The sequence below is a fragment of the Neopelma chrysocephalum genome, unplaced genomic scaffold (genome assembly GCF_003984885.1).
Source record: "Neopelma chrysocephalum unplaced genomic scaffold, ASM398488v2 Primary Assembly neopelma1_44, whole genome shotgun sequence".
NCBI classification, from domain to species: Eukaryota; Metazoa; Chordata; class Aves; order Passeriformes; family Pipridae; genus Neopelma; species Neopelma chrysocephalum.
This window is the reverse complement of record NW_020897703.1, coordinates 14,308,431-14,328,500: the sequence shown is the minus strand read 5'-3', so window position 1 is coordinate 14,328,500 and position 20,070 is coordinate 14,308,431. Positions and strand designations below refer to the sequence as shown.

The window sequence follows — 20,070 nt, the reverse complement described above, 5'->3', positions numbered from 1 at the left end:
CATCCTGATGGATGCTACATTCACTTTCTTTTTCCTCACCTGTTTTCATTTTATTATATTTCTTTTCTTCCCATGCTCCTTACAATCTTCTTGTCTTCTCTTCCCTGCAATTTTTTCCTACACACAGACTATTCTTTTTACAATGCTGCTCTCAGGTAAATAGGCCTCTCTTATCTGCCAGGCTTCCTCTCCATGTTTTTTTAAGCTCCTGCTTTTCCACACATCTTTCATACTTCTGTCTCACTCTTTACACCTTATATCTCCTTTCCTGAAGTATCTGTCTTGCCTGGAGCTTATTTTGTTGCCTTTGATTTTAAGCCATTAGAGACAGTCAGTGTTTGCAGAGAGCCATGTCTGTATGTGGTTTCTAATAGCAATGGGGCATGTCTTGATGCTTTTTTTTCAGGCAAAAGTCATACCAATTTAGCATTGTTGGTTTGCTTTTTTGGTAGTTGTTGAATAAGGCCTTCAAATTTTGGCCACAAAACATCAACAATAAGCCTGATAGATGATGAAATATTAGATATTAAAATAACAGTATTCTAATTTACAAATTCTCTGCCTCTGTTCCCTTCCAGCAGCTGGTCTGCTGCCCCATTCTGTGCTGGGAATAGGGGAGCTGCTTTGCTCCATCTGATCTGATAGCCACCCAGTTCAGACACACCTCCAAGAAAAAGGTAACAGCCCTGTAGTCAGCAGATTTGAAACAACCTTTCTTTCAGGGTACAGAGATTTTGGACAGTTGAGGAGATAGGAGATGAAAGGCTGTTTTGCATATTTAGCTCATCAGTTAATACTTCCTGATAAGACAAAGGTGGAAGATATAAATATAAAACTGATCACAAAACAATAAAATTAATGATGCCAAAGAAAGCATGGACTGACAGAAAGAGCATGGGCTTCCAAAAGCGGATTTTTGTTGGCTTAGGGAATGAATGGGTAGGTAGATATTTTGGAAGAAATTCATAAGGAAATGGGAGCATAGGAGAGCTGACAGTTACTGAAAGAAGTGTATTAAAGGCACAGCAGCAGACTACCATGACACAAAGTAAGCACTGCAAGAGAGCAGCAAAGCTTCATCAGGAGCTATTTGGTTAAGTGAAAATCAAGGACTGATGCAAAAAAGTGAACACAAGAACCAATGACTAAAAATGAGTTTAAAAGAATAGTATACTCACAGGGGGGAAAAATCATGAAGGCTAAGAGGCAAAATGAGTTAATCTAGGAAAGGACCTAAAAGCCAATAAAAGGTTACACACACACACACATACACAAAGTAATGCAGACAAAGGAAGGTTCAAAACCAGTATCTGACTGAAAGACAGGAAATAATGTGACACAGAGAAGACTGAAATATTCAATGCTCTTTTTTGCCTAACATAGCTACAAAATATCTTAGCATCTGACATGCAAAGCAATTTACTGAAGTCCAAGACGCACAGACCAGAAAAGGGAAGGAATGGGTTAAGCAATATTAAGAAATGCCAGTTTCCAATCCTGCTGACTTAAACATGTAGTTCAGAAAGCAGTGGATAAAGCTTGCCTCCCTGTAGCCTTATGTCTCCTGTTTGCATTAGCCCAGAGCAAAAAGTCTGACTGAAATTTATGGCTGGAATATTCATAACACTCTTCTGTGAGTTTTCCAGTGCCTGATATCAGGGTTTCATTTACACTGAGTTCCTTGTTGCCATGGAAGACTGTCTATTTACCTGATTATTTTCACAAGATCTATAGAAATGTAGAACCTTTGAGACCACCCCTACCCAGTCCAGTTCAGTTGGAGAGTGAACAGCAAGTTCAAAAGGCATGGTGTGGTGTGACTGGTCATATGTGTGATCATATAAAATGTGTTCCCATAGGAAAATCTGCTAAAAATTACCCCAGAGCACTTAAAATATAAAATAATCTCTGCATGACGATGCGGGGGGAAGGGAGGTTGTGGTGGGTTTTTTTGTTTTGGTTTGGGGTTTTTGAGAATTCATGAAGTGCAAGGGAGGTCCTAGAAGACTAGAAAGGATGAAAATGCTGCCTGTCCTAGGAAATAAAGTTCAATTGACCTAACTTTCATAAATAACTTCATCCATCTCTGAGGGATACTATCCAGGTTATTAGGCAGTTAGTGTATAGGCATGAAGACAACAGTATGATAGAAAACAGTTAAGTAGTAAGATTTTAAAATGTAATCTTAGAATCATTATTGTGTCAAATCTCTCCAATTTCCTTCCTAGAAAGGGCAGCAGGCCTATTGAATAAGAAGGAAGCAGTAAATGTGATATCTGTACTTTAACAAAGCTTTTAGTCGGGTCCTCATTAATTTTGCCTGCAACAAAAAAAATCGTGTAGACAAATTCAAGTAACAGTTGACACACAAGTCGTTAAGTATTTCTCTCAAACAGTATTTATCAACAGTTTCCTGACAGAGTAGGATGGCACTGCAGTAACATCCTTCAGGGATTTCTCATCCATCCTATTCTATTCAATTTTTCATTGAACAGCTTGGATAATAAAACAGGGACTAAACTTGTAAAATTTGCAAAAAAATCTGGAAGAGGGTTGCAAATACACAGGAAAGCAGATCAGAATCCAAAATATTTAGCTAATGTGAGAAACAGTATAACTGCAACAAGCTCATACTAGACAGAGAGAAATTAGGTACTACCCATGACAAAAATAAAACAGAGTATATTAATATAACCTGATGATGATAGAATGATAGGAAGGTTCAAGTGGATTTCAAACTAAATATTAGTCGACAACGTGATGACATTGCAGAAAGGCATTTTGCATTCCAGGATGTACTAGGAGTGTGCAGTATGTGAGATGCAGGACCTAATTATTTTGCAGTCTTCAGTGCTGCTGAGGCCTCAGCTGGAGCATTCTGTGCAATTTTGGGCAATGCACTCTAAGAACAATTTCAACAATTTGGATGGAGTTGAAATGAAATCAACAAGAATGGTAAATTATTTTGAAAATATGACTTACAAAGAAAGATTGAAGGAATGGGGCTTGGCTTCCTCAGAAAAAGAAGACCGGAGGGAAAATGTGTATTTTAAAAGGTAGCATACAGAAAGTCATGGTCAACAGATCTTTGTACCCACCTGAATTATAACAATTATGCAGCAGAGTACATATAAAAAATGAAACAACAACAAAAAAATCCTTTCAACTTAAAGTCTAGATTAGATGGAATAGGTTTAAGAGGTTGTGGAATCCCCTTCATTTGTGGTTTTTAACAGCAGCCTATACAAACATCTGTCAGGGATGACCTAGTTACCCATTTCCTGCCACAACAGGGATGGTGGACTGGACCTCCTTTTTCTTTTTTCCCGTAATGATTTCAGTACTGGAGAACCTGTTTCATTTAACGTGATTGCTATAGATTAGGCAGTACAACTGTTGTGGTGAACCAAGGTCTTAGTAAAATAAAACAAACCTCCACGTAAAATAAAAAATAACTATGAAAATGAAAAAATAAAGAAAACTAACTTCAGCAATTTTTAAACATAAATGTGTCAAAAATATTCTTTATTTATTGCTTTATTTCTTAAAATACAGTTCTATTGTCCAAAACATACATTTTACAACCATTAAGAAGTCAAATTGGGATTTTGAATTCTTTTAAAATAACGAGGTTAGTAAAAGGTATTTTGACATTCATTCTTAATTTTAATCTGGCTTTATTAAAGAGAAGAAATATCAATAATTTTCACCAAGAAAGAGAAGTGATACATGAAATACAGAAAAACAACTCACCGAAAAACTGTGAATGAAGCTCTGTCAGCACCTCAGGGATATGATGGTATCATAAATGTAAACTGCACAAGAGCTTTTCTCCTGTACTTAAGATGCTGTCATCAGAAACCTGTGTTTATCCAGGGCAGCCTTAGGTATCACTGTTACCAGTACTTAGATAATATCAAGCTGTGCACATGCACAGAAGCACAAAGTGTCAAGCTATAGTTACAGTTGATCTGGTGACACTTCCATTCTGAGAGCTAATGCAATCCCTTTTAGAGAAACCAAAATGTCATTTATGATGAAATCTTCATGACTGTTAAACTTTTAGATGATGTCTAAGAGTTATTTTTAAAAAATACATATTTCTTTCTTCATAACTACCAAGAAGGCCTCTTCCAATTTTAAAAAACTGGAAAAAATTCTGTTCCAGAATAATATTTTGAACTATTTATTTAAAATTACTTTCCTAGAACTCTAAAATGGCTGTTTTCAGTCCAAGCTTGTAGTTTACAAAACATACACAGCATAAGAGGGTTTTCATGTGTTCTAACCCACCAATCAAGAAAAGAATCCAACTCCTACTACTGGCTACTGGCCATCAGTAGGATGAAAGGAAACAAGTTGGTGGAAATCTGATTCAAAATATGGGATGTGTGGCCAAAGGCCACAGCATGTTCTATATTACCAAGATCCCCACCAAACTTTACCAAATAGTGTGAATTATTAGAACTACACTAAATGATAATTTATCCAAGATCAACATAATTCTTGTGTTTGACTCTCCCATTTCCATAGACAGGCATGTTTAATTCTGTGTGTGTTTCCCAGACACTGCTAGGTGTAAAGGACCTGAGAAGAAGTTCACTGAAGTAGCAAGACAAGAAAGCAAAACACCATTACTTCAATTGGTGTATGACATGCATAAGGCAACTGAGGAGATTAGCTTTAATTTCCAGTCCTAACCAACAATTGCATGCTGGATTTTTACAATGCAAAAATGTGAGTGGGAGGATATTGCAGGAACACTGACACATACCAATGACTTTTTCAGTTTCTGGATTGGATTTTTGATTGTCCTGCATGCCAAAATGTAGGGTTTTCTTCCCCTTCCCAACCTTGTTTAAAGCACGAAGAAGAGATATGAACTAGATAATGTAGGAATTAGCATAACTGTTTGGGAAATACTGAGAAGAAAGTACAATTGTTGTGCCTGTAAAAGTAAGTTCTTATGCATGCAAAAAACCAGATGTACACAACCAGCTGTGCAGTTTCTACCTACAAAGTGAAAGCCTGTGCCTATAAATATATGCTTTTGTGGCTGCAATGTATGTAGAATTGCTTCTTTTTAAACCAGCTCAAATTGAAATTGAATTTTAGGCCTTCCCATTTTTCCACCCTCTGGTATAATACTGCATATAGAATGAATGGCATCATAAGGGAATTTGTTTGTACCTCATCTCTTTTTTTTCACCGAATTGTATTCCCAGACTGTTTCCAGCAGCTGTTCATCTAATTCCTCAGCAAGAACCATATTCGACAAGATTATACTGCTTTCATTAGTCCCATTTGGAGAAACAGAGGAAGACTAGAAAAGTAGGAGAGCTAAGAATGCAGTAAGTGAGCATATAGGAAAACACAAAATTCCCAGTCCTGCAACTCAGTTAAGCCTTAGTTATAGGCAAAACACCACAAACTGCCCTTTGATGCATTAATTGAAATTTAGCTTTCCACACGGTACTATTTTCTTCTCAACACAAGGGACACTAGCTGCTCTCAAGAAAGAAAAAAATTAAATGCTTGTCGTATAGTTTTTCCTTGCTTACTTCAAGAACAAAGGGTTAAGACAGGCATTGAAAAAGCGTCCAGGAGATTAGATAAAGAAATAAAAATGCTTATGTGTGTGTATACGTGTGCATGATGATAAGACAATTCCTATACATCTTTCCTTCTCCCTTTGCTGCAACACAGACAAAAGACAGCGTCAGGCATGTTAGGCCTCCTCCCTTTCTCTTCTGCTACAGCTTTCAGTAGGCACAATGCTTATTAGTACCACAACAAGCAGAGATTTTGTAGTTCAAATGAATCACATCTTCTGGGGTGTAATCAATGGCTAAATCAAAGAAAAAGAAAAGGTCATAAGTTAAGGACTCAAACTGCAAACCAACCCAGAAAGGAACAGCAGATGTTAAACATGCCACAATATGTAGAGATGACATTGACTCTTATCTGCATCTAATCAAAGAAGCTCAGAGATCAAACCAGACACATTCATCTCTTGCTTGTAATTTGCTCTATGGCAGTCCAGCAGTGTTTCACACAAGTATTAAAAATCACAAAAAATACAGATGGAAAAGAATTCTGCATGTTCTTCAGATAATGTAGGATTTTTCATTTTGTATTTTTCTCTTTTTGGTTCAGTATCAGGCACTGGAAATTTTTAGTGGTGGATCTGCAGCCCAGTAGCTCTCAATATGCTGGAGTATTCTTCATTATGGTCTGACAGTGTTAGCTTTGCTGATTTTTCTAGAAGGCAGAAAAGGGTTTTTCGCTGCACCTCATTAGCCTTCTAATTCTCCAATAAATACTAAGAGGGTTGGATTCATCATTCTTGCCAATTTTAGTAGGAAGCAGTTTCTCTCCACTAATAATAAATATTTATATTCGCAGAGTTGTTTTCTCTGTTATGTTACATCTTGACCCATAGCTGTTCTTTTCAGAAACAATCCATATCTGTTGCATATTTGTAAAAGTCAGTATCAGCATGCAGATACTGTAGCATATTTTGAGGATGTCCTGTTGCTGTCTGCATAGATGTGCAATTTATGTCCTCCATTATGACCTTATTTTGAGATATCTTATATTTCCCATCTATGTTATATTTCAATCCCCCTTTTTTAGATTGTCTCCTATTTGTTGGCCCTATGCTGGTCATGAAGTGTCTCTAACTGAATGCCTTCAGTTTGCTCTGACAGATGTATGCCAGGATGAATCTAGTGTCATAGTTCATATATTAGAGGAAAAAAATCAAAACCGCATTCTCTGCAGCATTGATTAAGGGACAGCTTGAATCCCTAAGGCATTTCAAGGCATCCTGCTAAAGATATTCCCTGTCAAAATAGGAAAATTTAATCTATTGCACATAGTATAAAAAGCCAAGTACTGGAAATATTCAGCACATAGCCTGAAACACACTAGCATGAAATGAGGCAATGAAGTGGTCTCACTGTGCCAAGCTGAATATCTCAGGATGTTGACATCTAATACCACAATGCAGAACTTTGCCCAGTCTTGAGTACTATCAGATTGTAAGAGGACTTTGTCACCTCACCCTACTATTCTATTTCCTTCTGATTTGATATACATAATTTTTTTTCACTTTATTTTTGGAAAGTATTCAATTAAATCCTCTTCTTCCCTTCTCAAGTTCTCTTTACCATGTACTACCCAGTAGGAAACTTCAAGAGTTTTCCTATTTGCAATCAAGAAATTTCAAGTTTCTCAGGGAGGATCATTGCAAAAAAATTCCAGGGCTATCTTTAATATCTTTAGTCTTGTTTTGCCTTTTATAGTGACAGAAAAATTCCCTAACACAGACAACAGCCACTGCTGAGCTTAAAGCTACAAGGCACCACTTGATCTGAGAGTCAGCTGATTTTAAGTGTGCAATCAAATATAGGCAGGGAAAAACTGACTGGTCTCAGAGCCTCCTTAATTTGGAAGAGGGTATTACACAGTGCACTGAAGCACCCATTATGGCTCTATTCCTGCATATATCTATAAGCTCAGCAGAAGGTGATCTCCATTGCTCTGGCAGGAGGCACCCAGACACTATTCAGAGAAAGAACAAGTGCTTCCATGTCATTAATTGAGCTGAGAGAAGCAATCAGAAGTACAAAGTGAAGATCTCAATTCTTAGGGAGAGGCTGAATTAAATTTCCGAATACTCTAATAAGTATCTGGGGAGCTGCAGGAAACTATTATGCAATATAATTTTATCTACAGGATTCATTCTCATGCAAACACATCAAAGAGTTATTTTCTTAGCTGACATCAAAACAGCCCTATCAAAAAGAGTATGTTAGCTCTGCCTGAAAGATATGAAGGAACAGTCTTCAATCCATGACTTGTAGGCAATGTACTGGCCAAAGACTCTCTGCAATGTTGCTGATAGCCAAGCACACTATCTAATACCCACTGAGCAGTGGGTCAGTGAAGACTGGGATCCCAATCAATAGTCATTTTCCTTCTTTCATGATGTGCACAATACCTCCCAGAAACGTGTGCATGAGAATATCTGCTTTACAAAAGGCAAGACCCGATGATAGGAAGCTAATACAGAACTAGATAGAACCAAAAAAAGAGAGCTGAAAAATTAAACAGTGCCTTGGAGGGCCTCAAAACTTAGTTATAAATGGTGTGCTTTATTAATAAAAATCTAAGAAGCTTTACCACATCTGACATTCTTTAAAGAGTTTTAAAAAAAATACTAACTACAGTTCCATAAAGAACTCAAATTCATCTTGAGTCTACTTCATTCAGATTTGAAGAAAATAATCTCATACAAACCCAAAAAGCTGGTGACTAACATTAATACACTGATCATCAGGATGCTCACAGCAGCTATTATTGGCTATGGATGTAATTCAGTGTTATCCTCTTCCCTTCCTATTGCATTGATGGTGTGCTGGCAGAAACTGTATTTTATACTTTAGCTTTCCTAGAAAAGCACAACTGCACCTTAGGAGTAAAACTGTGGTCATCCTGAAGTCAGTAGCAAAGCTCTTATTAGAATCATAGACTTTTTAAGATCATCAATTCCAACTATTAACCTAGCATTAAAAATAGGGCTAGAATTTCACAGTAGGAGTTATTGTATGGAGAGATATCCTAATCCTTTATTTCTTATCTTTCTCTCTAGGGAAAACTTATACAAAAAAATCTTATATAAAACTCAATACCAACACATAAAAAAGGATGTCTATCAGACTTGACCACTAAAAGACAATGCACCTCACCTTCTGCCTTCCAAAGACACATTCACCATTCACATTCAGCTGTCATAGAAACAACAGTGAAAGCAATGCCTGTCTCAGATGAAGGGATTCAGTCAAGGTTCAAGGATCCTAGGGAAGCAAAGAGAACATAGTATGCTATCAAATTACTTGTAATTCATGTATTTAATAAAGCTCACAGACCTCAGGAACAGCCAAAATATTTGTTTCATTGCCAACAAAACTTAACCTTAAACCATTAATATCAGTCATAAGACTCCTACAGATAACTTTGTCCACAATTTGCATTTTTTTCCACAGAAAGACCTACCCAATATTCCTATCAGACAATTCCATTTCAGGTAGTAAGGGTTAGTGCCTAATAACACACAGGGCTCTTTTAGCTGCTTGCATGCTAACAACCAGTATAATTGTGCCTAGCTTTTTATTTTAAATGGAGACTACCTGCTTCCCATAATAATGGTCCTTCGTTAGAGGACCTATTCCATCATGACTTATATATCTATGCAAGTTCCCAATGGGAGTTGTACTTTGAATAATAAATGTAACTTCTTTGTTCCATACAGATTTTGTGCCAGTTCTATCTCCTTTTCACTTATTCTAGTCACTATTTTGATCTTCTTTTTGATGATAGTACCACAGTACACTCATAAATTCATATGCCAAGTTATTAAAAAGTAAAAAAAAAAAATCCAAAGAAGTTGTGAAATACCCTGTCAAACTTGTTCCAAATTAAGTTTTTAGACCCTCATGGGTAAAGGATAATCCATGATCAACTGCACATACTCATTTATTTACACTATATAGAGAGACAAACAGAACAGCAGCAAGACATTTCTGCACGTTAGTTTATTTTTTCCATTCTATTTTTTTATGTATTTCTATATTGTTTCCTGACCATGCTTCAGGTATGCATAAAGCCTGCCTAAAGAACAATTGTTGTCTCTGCAGTTCTACGATTCTGTCTATGTGGAGCTGGGAAGGAGCAAGTCAACTTGCTTTGTTTTGGAATTTTTATTTTGTTTTACACACACATGCACACAAACATGGGTACTTACGTTCCTTATCTGTAGTTTCTGAGACAGAGCTGAACTGTTTCCAAAGAAAATTCTGTTCTCACATGGGCAAGCTTTGCTATTACTTTGGAAAGATCCATTGTTCTAGATGGCCTATGTTTCATTTCTGAGCTTTAGTAGATTCCTTAAATACTCCAAATCTCACTCTTGGAGTGCCTAGAGAAAATAGAGCAGATTACTGATATCAATTTATTATTCTTTGAATAGGTAGAGCAAAGAACAGAAGTCAGATGGGCTGTATCCTCCACCTCTGAGAATACACAGCATCATTTTGTGGTAGCTGCAAGTCTTAGGTACCAAAGTTACTGCTTTGTGTGTTATTATATCACCCTTGCTCTAACCCAACCATGAACTAACAATGAATGAGATGAGATGGTTATTCACCAGGATGGGACAATTTCTTACACAACTTTATAACCAATTACAGTTAAGCAGCTGTACTGAAGTCGAGGATTGTAGCCATGCCTTTTTTGCTGATGTGACAGGTACAAAATATCGAGGTTGTTTGGGAAGGCTTTGTTTATATACGGCTTTAGTGGACCTTTATTATGGTGGTTATCTTATCCATGGCTCTTGTTATTTGGTCCTGATGCTTAGTTATGGCAAACTGTTTACTGGATAGCTTCTTGGCATGGGATTCAACAATATGAAAGCAAAGACTACATAGAGATTTTCTGGGCAAAAGTTATGATTCCTCTTTTACAGAAGCTTTCCATTTCCAGTACTGTCATTCCAAACTCTAGCCCTTCTACCTTCATGTGGGAAAGGATAAGGAAAGCTGTAGAGCAGTGGAAGAAAAAAATCCACCTGGGGACCAGAGGAATAATTGAGGCTAGCACACATTCAGAATAACTCAGGAGATCCCAGACTCTGACTCAAAAGAGCAATTGCACGGTTATTGCAAAGTTCCCCTAAAGAGAGTGCAGAGTTCACAAAGACATTAGCTTTTTCCTGCTTTTCAAGATCAGAACCAAACTATCACCCTCCCTTAATACAAAAAAGTAGTTATTGCTATGAACAAACTCAAAAATGCTACTTACAATCTGATGTGTCTAGTTCTGGGTATATTAATGTAGAATATTAAATCCCCAATCTCTGTTAGTGATTTGGGTATTTTTCCACAAAGCACTTCTCAGTGTAATTCACAAACTAGATTAATGAATGATTTCATTATGATTTTGCTTTTGCATAAAAATCACAAACAAATCCCAAAACATTATAGGTCTCAAGCACCTTTTAAATACTACCTTGCCCATAAAGACTCTGTACAAGATACTTGAGAGATCTCACAAAAAAGCTGAAACAGAAAGGGACTGAAATAGGTGTATTATATAGAGGTCCCATATACACAGCAGGATTTCTCATACGCTTCTAATACAGTTTTTTGTGTAACCCCCAAGGCAAAACTTCTCATGACCACTGTCTGCAGGAAGAATTTACTGTCAACATATACTGTACACTAAAGGAACAAAATGAGCTCAGTCCACATTCATACCAACCCCACAGCTCCTTAAGACACTAATTTTCAAAGTGGTTTTTTTTCAGTAAAATGAGCATTGTTTTGTTTCTTTATGGCAGGTCAGTAGAATCAAAATGAAGGCATGCTTGCTTACCATTCAAAGCACTTGCCTTCTTTTTAACTTCTCTTGGGAATGAAATGTAAGTTCAGCTTTTCTTCCTTCAGCTCCACACTCTGCCCTTGTGGAAACATGCATTTGAGAAGGCTGTTTCAAGCAGAAGCATGTTCCTATGCATTGGAATGATGTTAATTCCTGTCTCTCTGAACATCCAAGTGAGATTGTTGTTAAAGCTGCTTCTAAAGGACCAAGGGAATGTGTGCCATTCAGTTCAATGACTTGCATCACCTCTATTAGACTAAACATAAATGTAATATAGCCAAGCCAGGTTCCAAAGGTGAGTCTTTCATTCAGGCAAAATACTGGAGATGCAAAAGCTGTGTAGCATTTACAGGAATCTAACATGGATTCAATAAACCAATTGAACACAAAAGGAACATCCTTTCTAAATGCAAATTATTCAGGTGCAATTTGAGTTTCTTAAAGGTTACTCTTCAGTTCCCTCTCCCTGTCTAATAAATGAAAATACAGAACAGCTTAGTTTCCTTTTCAAACTTCTTCATATTAAGGCATTCTGCTGATTCTATTACAGGCCTTTTCTGTATGAAGCAGATACAGACTCTGGACTGCTTCTGTCCTGTGACTGCTCAACACCAACATTAATATTTTACTAAAGCACTTCTGAGAAGAACTTAAAAACTAATTTAAAAACCAAGTCTAACAACACAGCAATGTACAGGTATACTCAAGCTGCAACATTTTTTCTTTCCTTTTCATTTTGCCTAAAGATTCTATGTTTTCCTATATAGAAGAGTAAAATCACAAATATCAAGAAGGTCCCAGAAAATGCAGGCCAACAACTCTTGATACTACACTCATCCAAGGGTCAACAGATCTACCCGAACAGCTATGCAGAGTAGCTCTAGATCTGACTGTGAAATTTCTTTATGATGAGATCTTGTCTTTCGTGAAGCCTTGGCCAATTTTTTCTTGGTTCCTATGGGTCAGAACAATATTTGTTATACCAATTTTGAGGCAAGGTCTTAGGAATCACATGAAAGAAAACACGTTATATTATATTATATTAGTCATATTAGAGATATATAGAGACATATATGGACAAGAAAGACTATACTTGTGCACAAATTAAATGCTCCATAATAATAGCCACTGACTAGGAAGCTGCTGTGGGCCCTTTATGGCATTGCACATTCATTAGAGAAATCTGCAAGTATATGTTATACACAACATTTGCCTCTTCGATAGAAATTTAATTTCACCACAACTCATATAGCAGTATTGTCAGAATTAAAAGGGATGAGTGACACTTCAGGGCCTTCATATGAAAAAAAAAAAAGACTGATTGAAAATGGCATTGATTTCCACAAGAAAACAAAACCTGAATGATACTACTGGGAACTACTGCTACCTTACTGGGTTTAGCTCACTGTTGAAGACAGAGGGGAGTCACTTCCACTGGAGAAAGAACTAGCAGTTTTGTGGATACAGAAAATGTTTTGTATTTTCCATGTTTCTTTTCACATAAGATTCAAATGAGACACAGCAACTGGTCACACAATGTTAAGAGTTTAAGCTGAAATTGTGGCTATATTTTACACAGTCAATAATTCAGTTCATATTTCTGTGTCAGCTGTATTCTGTATTTTTTTAACTGTACCAAGGTCTCATCCATTATATATTAATGGTAGCATGCATGACATAACTAGTGGTTTTAATGTTGTAGGTAGAAAATAGACAAATAACAGTAAGAAATTCAATTAAGAAGAAGAGACACATTCTGGTTTTGATTCTGTGCAAAGATAGCACCCAAAATAAAGAGAATTATAATAAAGACAGGTAATAAAGTTCCAAATGAATACCTTCAGCACACCATGCATAACTGAAAGAAGGATTCAGTCCTCTCCAGAGAACATGCTAGAAAGTCCTGATAAAATGGACTTTCATTTACTGATAATAAACATTTACTGATTTTTCTCCTAGTGGAATAAACCGTGACTTTCTTGCCTTTTTTATAGCTATCGCAGGCAGCAGAAATACAATTGGAGGTCACGTATTAAGCTTTTGTCTTCTGGAGCCCAGAGACCTTGACTCCACCTACATGCTGCTGAGAAACTCCATGAGAGCAACAGAGAAGATGTCTGTGGCCAAGGTCAGACTTTTAAGACAAGTGTCAGAACAGTCCTCCACCCTAGTTTAATCAGAAAAAGATTCTTCTCATCATGCTGTTGTATTACTGTCAAGAAACTCCATTTTATTGTAAAATCATCTGTCTTAGTCTTACATCAGTTGGAAGGAAAAGGACAAAATTAATTTTGAGCTAGAAGCAAATAAAAACCAGTCTTTTCAAAATTTAACATCAGTTGCTAACTTGTGGTTTTATAACTCACGCATGGCTGACTAACTTTTAAAACCTCAAACTTTGCATGTTTAAAGTTTTCATAGAAAATGAGGGCAGAGTCTCATTTTGAAGCTCACATCTTACAGTAAGGTAATGACTTTTTTTTTTTGACTGATGAATCAGCTGCACATGAACTGCCACTGTACAAAAGCACTGCAGGTTGGATGCGATGGCTAGAGCTTCATTGCTTAACACAGTTACACGTTTTTTGCACCCTATTAAGACTTCTGTTTCCAGCTATTTCAGCTACAAAACTAGCTCCTAAAACATACTGTACATACTCAGGATGAAAATTTGACACAAAATTTCAAGAAAAAAACCTATTTTTCCTCAAAACAGTCTTTCCTCTGCTGCCATCCACTTACTAGATATTGTTTCCTTAATTCAGTCACCAAGAGTTTTGCCTGCTTGCACTGTAAGCAATCTAAATAATGAAGCACTTTATTCACTCAAAGCAGAGCAAGGCACTGGCGCCTGTGGGCCACACCTGGCCTGCCAGAACAATACCTCTTGGACCTCACAGCTTACTGAAGGACTCACTGTCCTGGAAGACACTGATAGCTGGGTGGGGAGATGGCACCTGTGCTGCACATGCTCTGCAGCAGCAGATCCATACAGAGAGAACCAGGGGTGAGTCATGGCACCTCGGTGGCACCAGCAGGTGCAACGGCTGGGCCTGCCCTGGCAGAGCCATGACACCACTGTTGGCAATGCACGTGTTTAGCCAAACTGACATAACTGTTGACCAGGCAGGATTTCTCCCTCCCTGCCCCACATTTTCAGGTGGCAAAGCACTCAGCAAGCATTTCTTCAGCTAGGATCTATGCAGAAGGCACAGAAACGCTGTCAAAATAAAACACTGAATCACCCATTTAAAACCTTGCTTTTTTAAGAAGGAACTCCTACTATGCAACACTGGATTATAAAAATTCAACTACAGTGAAAGTGCATTTTTAAATTCTGATTCTCTGTCAAAGCACTTTGAATATCAAAGGTCCTATTGTAGCAAAGTTCCCAAACAAACAAACAAAAAAACCAACCAAGTGTGCAGAAGTTCATCAGATATTAAAAAACCGCCCCACCAACCACTGAATGTTGGTATATTATACCAACTGCAAAGGTAATGTTAGTATAAATATCTGATAATATTTATTCAGCAAACTGACAATTTCCAGTCAGACTCCCACAAACTCACATTCCTTACCCACTGAACACAATAGCTAAAATCCAATTGAAGAGTCAAAATTCACCACTTCTAACTTTAACCTCAGCTTCCTTCCTTCATTTAGGTTGCTCTTATGCTCTCTCCCCCTAAGTCTACTTGTTCTACCTCTTCTGCATAGAGCAAAGATACACAAGCTATCCTGACAGAGTTCTGATGTTTAGCAAAAACTGAAACTTATCACTCTTCTATTTTTCTTTTAAAAATGTTTAAATTTTAATTATTGGTTTTTGTCATAGGAGCTACAGTTTGTCAGCAATACATGAAATACAAGCACAACTTTGGTTTTGATACAAGCCTATTACGAATGAAACCATTCACGTCACCAAAGCTGCACACGAATGTCCACTGTTCCCAGATTAGGGCTTTAAATGTTCACCTCTATATTTAGAATCCATAAACCAAATGGCCAGCTTTCCTGATGACTCAGCATCCATCCTGACTGCAGAAGAATGTGGATCCCCAGCAGGCCCCTTGCATAAAAGTGCTTAGAAAGTCTGAACGCAAAAGTCTGGCTTACACAGTTTTCCAGACTAAGAACAGAAAGACCCTTATTAACTTTTCTTTTACTTCTTGTCCCATACAACCATTTGTTTTAGGAAAAAGTTCGAAGCAAACAGCTGTTCTCTTTTACCTTATGTTAAATGCCTATTTAAAGAATTTCTTTTTTCTCATGCCTGGACCTTTCTTTAATTGGATGCCAGCCAATTTCCATTTCTCTACCTCCCAGGCTGTTGATATTCTCTATGCTCTCATTTTATTTTTATACATACACACACATATACACATGTATATATGTATGTATGTATATAATCTAAGCCCTTCAGGCTTAGATTTGGCAATAACTGTTTCATTGTGGTTTAGATTTATTTTGTTTTTAAATCAGAGAATACCGAAACACTTGGCAGCACGGTCAGAGATAAAAAGGTCGCTCTAGGCTACCCCGGGGAAAGTTTGCACGTTCATTGCTGATCTCACCAAGCAAGCTGGGCATGAAAATCAAGAAGCCTGAAGCTGTCACTGTTCACATGGTTACACATGGTCACACGTGCATATTTATGCTAAAATTTGTATTTATTCACTTTACGAATATAACCAGTAATACTCAGATAATGTAAGTAATATGTAAGCAATACTTACTTACTTACGCTCCTTACTTGAGAATCTCCAAAAGCTTTATTAACGTAAATCAGGAAGTAGGGTAGCTGGAAACAAGAATGTGAAAATGATATGAAGTATCCAAACCACACGTATGGTATACCTCTACTAAAAAATTTGCTGGTAACATATCAGATATAACTGCCCTATTCTTGATCTCACATAGGGAAGGAAATCCACTGGAAAAAACAGTTAATATTTGCCTGCATTATCTTCAACAATTTTTTGCTTTCAAAGAGTGCCATTATGTTTGCTTTCCTTTTCAATCTGATGGACTGGTTTAGGAAAAGGAGAATGAACAATTGGAAAAAAGTGGAAGCTCAAAGCATAACATAAGTTTAGATTATATTGCTTTACTGGTATTTCCTTAGAATCACATACCATTATGCAAAGTCTTTTGGTAATGAAATAACACAATTTCTAGGAAAGCTGAAAACATAGGAAAACATAAATATGCATTTTCACTTTCTGACAATGCATTAAAAAAGCCATTTTTTCCCCCTCTTATTTTTTTTTTTCAATCTTCATTTTGTTATTTTGGACTTCAAAGGTCTTTTAAGAATAGGCATGCTTTCTCACAGGAACTTTTGCAAGTACTTGAGAGAGAAACATTACAAATACAAACATCCCTTAAGGACTTTATTGTAAATCACTTACTTTAATCTATCATACTTATCTGGTTGGTTATTAAGATTCATAATACTTATTACCCATTACAGAATGTTGTAGGATAAAAAATTCTGAATATCCTACACAAAAATATAAACACAGGTATGTGAGCATCTTAAACCCAAACCAAATTTCAGCCCTTAAACAAAGTAAGAGTAGTGAACAAAGTATTTTTGTACTTCTATGTTTGCATTTTTATCTTTACAATTAATATTAAGCACTGTCCTGGTTCAACCTCAGTCAGCAACTAAGCACCACAGAGACACTTGCTCACTTCCCCCCGATGGGATGGGAGAGAGGATCATGAGGGTAAAAGTGAGAGAACTCGTGGGTTGAGGTGAAGACAGTTCAATAAGTAAGGCAAAAACTGCGCACACAAGCAAAGCCAAACAAGGCATTCATCCACCACTTCCTAAGGGCAGGCAAGTGTTTAGCCTTCTCCAGGACAACAGGGTGACTTGGGAAGACAAATGCCATCCCTCAAAATGTCCTCTTTTCTCCTTCTTCCCCCAGTTTTATATGCTGAGCATGACACCATATGGTTATGCATCCCTTTAGTTAGTTGGAGTCAGCTGTCCTGGCTGTGTCCTCTCCCAGTTTCTTGTGCACCCCCAGTCTCCTCACTGGTGGGGCAGCACAGAAGCAGAACAGGCCTCAACAGGATGCAAGCACTGCTCACATCATCTCTGTATTATCAAACCGTTTTCAGCACAAATCTAAAACATACCACCATACCAGCCACTGTGAAGAAAATTAACTCTACCCCAGCCCAAACCAGAACAGGTGCCAGTTAATTTGGATTCCACTTGTGAGCAACTAGTCTATGTCTTGAGGACACTCTACAGACTTCAAGAGTCTTCTGGACTTACAGTGACATAAATTATGTTGGAAATTTGGGTCAAAGATTCAAAGATTTTTTTTCTTTCAGAATAACCCCAAGGCCTTTTGCTAACATTGTTTCAAAGTAAAATAAATATTTACTGTTTCTGATACTCTGCCTCAAGCCAATTGATGCAAGAAGAGAAGAGTGTGGTTTAGAAGCTTGTTACATATCTTAAGTGATATAATAATACTTGTATGCTTTGTAGACTGTGTACCATGCGTTTCCTTTTCCATCTGCTTTTATATGTATTAAAATACGTACATGCAAAAGAAAAAGAAACTAAACTCAAGGTTGTTTTTGGTTATAGTGATTCCTCATAAACTTCAGTAAAATAAAATGTAGACTTACTGCTAGGATAATTTTGTTCTTCTTTTTTTGTATAAGCTTGCTTGGACTGTTTCCAATTTAAAAACCAGACCTTATTTCAGAGTTTCGTAACTATCACTGCGGGTTCATTCAATTCACTAATATTCACTCTTGAATAAAAACATGAAATGTTTATCTAAAATAAGATCATGAGTGTGTTTGTCATAATTTGTATCTTAAAGAAAGTCACGGTCAGTGACAACTACAGCTTTGTCACACCATCTTTTCTTAACACAAATATCTCTGGTTGTTAGATCACAAAAATTTCAAAAGGATTAAATGACTGATTTTGAACAGCATTGTGTGCCATCTTTGGGTTTAGCTCAGCCCATGTGTAAACAGGCTTAGCATTGTCATTGAGAATTACACCCATTTATGCCAGGGTCTCTCCCTCTGAAATCACAGCTCCATTCTAAAGATGCAGCTTCTTGCTACTGTTATTTTCAAGTAAATGCACAATTAACTACAGGCTGCACTGGTAGTTTGCGGGGATGAAGATTAAACCTGAAGTGAGCACAGAAGATTGAACTCTGCTTCACTTCAGAGTAACTGTTAAACAGTAAACTGTTTCTCTGAGGGATTGTCACCCACGTGCAAATGCTGGAGTGCAAACCTCCTCCTTGAAATGCCTCACACTGCCTTTTCACTTCTCCACCCACCACTTGTTCTCATACTCTCACTGTTGAGTGTAATCAATGTCATTGGAAGCTAAGCTGCCCAATTCCTCAGAACAACATCTGACTACCGCGCTTAATAGCGAATGTAGCAAACAGAGCCATTACAAATGGCAAAGCTTTTCCTAGTGTAGAATAAAAGACTAGTGGTAAGTTCAGATTCTCTAACCCCATCTGCTAAATCCTACACTACACAACAATCCTTTTATTTAAGTTCAAAGATGCAGCTTCTCCATTTAAAGAGCACTTGTTATCTCAGAGGAAATGGAGGCTAGAGTGTGCCTGACGCTAAAGAAAGAAAAAATTAATGTTGTCTCTGCAATGAAACCATCCAAAACAGCCAGTCTCACCCAAGCATAATTAATCAACTGTGTGCTCTTTCAGCAAACCAATTACTTTTATTCTTTGGCTTTTGGCTTGTCCATGTGCCAGGTTACAGTTGTAAGTGATGGGGAAGTGTGGTAGGACTGACGTCTCCCTTTCTCAGGCACTGAGCTGAATTCGTCATTCTATATAAAATACTAACTGCTGTATGATCGCTACAGGACTACATGTCATACTAATTAGTACATTCTCTTTTTTCCTACCTTTTTCCCCCTCTATCTTTTCTTAATTTGATAACTGTGTCTATTAGACCCATTCTGTATTCAGGCTTGTTCTCCAGCGCTACTGCTGAGCAATGTTAGGACCTCACGAAAAGTAACGAGAAAGGTTTTAGGATTGTTGTTTGGTTTTGATGTGTTTGTTTTGTTTGGTTTTTTTACTGGAGGTATTTTAAAATCTTTAACAGTAAATATGCAAATTTTCCCTTTCACACATATAAAAATAAAAATGGAAAAATCTAATACAACTCATTTTTGGTAACTCACCAATCTTTTAGCCTCATGAACATTGTGATTCCTTGTGTTTTTAAGGGCACGTTGCATACATTTATCAATGTAGGTTTGTTGCCTGCCAACTTGACTAATTTACCTTGCTTTTTGTACAATGTAAAGGTATAAACTAGACCTTCTAAATACTAAAATGTAACATTATATGCCATTCACACATTGTCTATCATTCATTTCCCTAACCTGTCTTCATATGAAAATTCCTAGACACATGGAAAAATTCCACTATCTATTTTTACTGCACTTTTTTTTCCTAGAGGAACGGGACACACTACAGAGAAGACTATACACTGGATTTATGCAGTAGCTATAGAGCTTTCTATTTTTACATCATACTTACAAATTTTAACATTTTGGTTGTTTTTATAACTGGCAGCATACACTAA

At 37.1% G+C, this 20,070-nt stretch overlaps 1 long non-coding RNA gene across 1 annotated transcript; it reads right to left on the bottom strand.

The window, feature by feature from the left end:
- Nucleotides 1–1,970: 1,970 nt before the first annotated feature.
- Nucleotides 1,971–10,521, bottom strand: LOC113965337. The gene is made up of 3 exons (XR_003533521.1): nucleotides 9,809–10,521; nucleotides 8,754–8,861; nucleotides 1,971–5,848 (listed from the first exon to the last, which is right to left on the bottom strand). It is a non-coding gene; the product is annotated as an uncharacterized LOC113965337 (long non-coding RNA).
- Between the last annotated feature and the right edge of the window lie 9,549 nt (nucleotides 10,522–20,070).